This window comes from Saccopteryx bilineata, chromosome X (genome assembly GCF_036850765.1).
Source record: "Saccopteryx bilineata isolate mSacBil1 chromosome X, mSacBil1_pri_phased_curated, whole genome shotgun sequence".
In the NCBI taxonomy this organism is placed as follows: domain Eukaryota; kingdom Metazoa; phylum Chordata; class Mammalia; order Chiroptera; family Emballonuridae; genus Saccopteryx; species Saccopteryx bilineata.
In genome coordinates this window covers 135,737,993-135,741,174 of record NC_089502.1, presented here as the reverse complement: position 1 = coordinate 135,741,174, position 3,182 = coordinate 135,737,993, and the positions used below count along the sequence as shown (strand labels likewise).

General features: G+C 36.5%; 1 non-coding gene across 1 annotated transcript; it reads left to right on the top strand.

Annotated features, from left to right (window-relative positions):
• Positions 1-727: 727 nt before the first annotated feature.
• LOC136318040 (small nucleolar RNA SNORA48) lies at positions 728-871 on the top strand. Its single transcript, XR_010728007.1, has one exon. It is a non-coding gene; the product is annotated as a small nucleolar RNA SNORA48 (small nucleolar RNA).
• Positions 872-3,182: the final 2,311 nt, after the last annotated feature.

Sequence of the window (3,182 nt, the reverse complement as noted above, 5' to 3'; positions counted from 1 at the left end):
AATTGAGGATTGGGGTAAAACTCAGTAGGATTAATGTGAGCTGAGCTCCTGGACTTTTTCCAGTTGCTTTAAAAGGTCAGCTAGCATAATGTGGAATATGAATGGAGAAAGGTAACCTTTGGGTTTTGCAAGAATGAAAGAAAGGTTCAAATACTATCCAAAGTGGATGAAAGAAACTAGCTGTGTTTTACCTTCAAAGAGGCCACATAATTAGGATTAGAAGTAATAAGGAGTGGGCATAACATGTCTGCCAGCCACACACATCTATTTAGTGAATAATTTGAATTCTAATGACATTCAGAGTGGCTAGGGCCTTGGTTGGCAAACTGTGGCTTGCGAGACACATGAGGCTCTTTGGCCCCTTGAGTGTTTAGCAAAGGCCAGCTTAGGAGTACCCTAAGTTAATAACAATGTACCTACCTACCTATAGTTTAAGTTTAAAAAATTTGGCTCTCAAAAGAAATTTCAATTGTTGCACTGTTGATATTTGGCTTTGTTGACTAATGAGTTTGCTGACCACTGGCTAGGGCAATTGTACTTCCCAGTTTATGCCTGTTGTCCTTGTGTAGTTATTAATAGCATTCCTTTTTGTTCTTGTAAGTGTCCTAGCTTAGAAAATAAACTGTGTGGACATGGTAGTAACTCAGGAAGAAAAAGTCAAGCCCCATCTGCATGCCCCATAGAGAAGTATGACCAAAATATGTTTGTTATTAAAATCTTTTATGTTAGCCCCCGGCAATGGGCAAGGAGGCACCTGATTGGTGGTGCTGTTCTTATATCAGTCAGGGGCAAAGCAGGTGTTCAGCCCTAGTTTATCCTAGCTTGATGCCTGTATTGGTGGCCAGAGCTGTTTCATGCCTAGGGCACATAAAAAAAAATCTTTTATGTTAACATTTTGATGATGTGGGAAGTTGTAAATCTGCTGGAAATATACAGTTTAACAAATATGGTTCCTGGGCTTGTGATGAGAGAGCAAAAGAAACAGAAGAATGACTAGGACAGAGGCCTCCTCTAGAAGAGTTTATGGACTGAGAAAGGCGACACACACTGAATTATGCATGCTTGAGACACTACAGGCTTATGTCCCTAGAACTAGAATGTTGGATTGAGCATTAAGAGACCTGGGGGCTAATCTTCTCACTTCATTTTATAGATGAGGGTGGTATTTGCTCAGGTTCATAGTCCTTAGGTGTGGAGACCAAGGGTTTTGCCTAAAACTGTCCCTATTTATGCCTGATGTTCTGGTATTACTGCTAATGGCATCTGCTTTCAATATCAAGAATGTCTTTGTTTAGATGATAAATTATATGGTTCCCATACTAGAGTGAACAGGGCCACTTGTCTCTGACCAATATTTCTCTACTGTGACTCTGTTGACATTTGATGCTAGATAACTCTTCATTGTGGGGGAGTTATGTCTTGTACATTGAAGGGTGTTTAGCAACATCCCACTAAAGGCAAGTAGCAGCCTCCCTCCCAGATGTGACAACCAAAACTGCATCCAGACATTGCCAAATGTCCCTTGAAAGGCATAATCACCCTGATTGAAAGGCCTTAATCACTCTGATTAAGACAGTGACTTTGACAATGGTCAGCCAGACTTTACAAGGCTGCCACAAGACCCTAAAATATAATCAAGCAATAATATTATGTTTGCTTCTTTTTTTGAACTCTTAATATGACAATCTCAAGAAAACTATTTAAAGCAAATACTTAATGGGAAATGTTTATTTCAAAAATATGTAGGTAGACTTATTGTTTCCCATGCGAATTAATATTTTCTATGAACAGGGTATCATCCTCCCCAAAAACTATTGATTCTAAATTATTGGTCCACCCATTTCAGGACAGGTTACAAATTGTATGAATTGCTATTTTATCATGTTTCCCAAGTAGAAAACAAAAAGGAAAGAGTATATTAACATTATTTGTGGAATACTTGGAATATACTTTAAAAGTAATATATCTGAGTATTTTCTTTATACCTATCATTTGGAAAGAGAGCAAATAAGGTATCCACACTCTTATTTACTGGAATTATGAAAATTATTCTAGACATATAAATATGTGCAGAATAAAAAATTTTAGATGACACCTATGACTTGAGGACTGTTATTAAACCCGCTCACATTCAAAGTAATCACTAGGTATAGAATTTTTATGGTTGCTTTCCCTTCACCTCTAAATTACTGGGGTTAATCTTTTATAGATAAAGGGAGAGAACCTATGATTACTTCTAGTGTGTGAAGTTGAGGAAAACTCAACATGAACATACAACCTACCAATGAGTTTGTAACAGGTTATATGTCTGTTCATCTGGGTTAATATCATGTGCAATTAATTACTGAAAGTCTCTGATTCTTCATCTAGTTAAATGTTTAGCTCAGTGGTTGGACCTGAATCCCAATTAGAGCAGTGAGTGGAAAATGACATATGTGTAAGTGTTATAACCAATGACTTTGAGGAATAAGAAAGAAAGTGAGAGGCAAATGCTTTTAACTCTACAAAAAGATGGTACAGGCAGAAACTGTCTCACTCTCTGTCAATTTCTGACCTCTACCCTCAGGAGGAGCAGAAAGTAGCTTTGGTGATGAGAAGACAAGAAGGGAAGGTTATGTTTTAGGCATATTTTTTATTACTCTGCATTTCCTTTTAATATTTAAAAAAATCCCATCCACTCATCTTCTTACCATCTGACCATTCTAGAAACCTTATACATATCAAAATTGCATACTTAGCAGCCTGACAAAAGCAATACAAGATACCGTTTCTGAACATATTATTGGTAGCCTTTCCATGCTCTGAAACTATTTGCAAAGCTATCAAATATTTAAAGGACGATGAACTGTCCAGTTAGAATTAATTGAAGTATCCTAAAACAATAATGATAATGATATCAGATGTGGATTATAAGATTTCACAGTGTAGGCCTTTTTTTACAAGTACATTTTACTCTTTTGGTTCATCAGAATATTACATTGAAACATTTTGATAAATGGTGAGGCTAAAATCATAGACAGTATATCAGTTAGGAATGCATTTGACTGCATGTAACAAAACTCAACTTCTAAGTTCCAGGCAAAATGTGAAGTTATTTTAAAACATGATTTATTATCTTCACAAAAACCTGGCAAGATATTTTCTAATAAGTGCAGAGTAGTTAAGTAACTTGCCCAAGGACA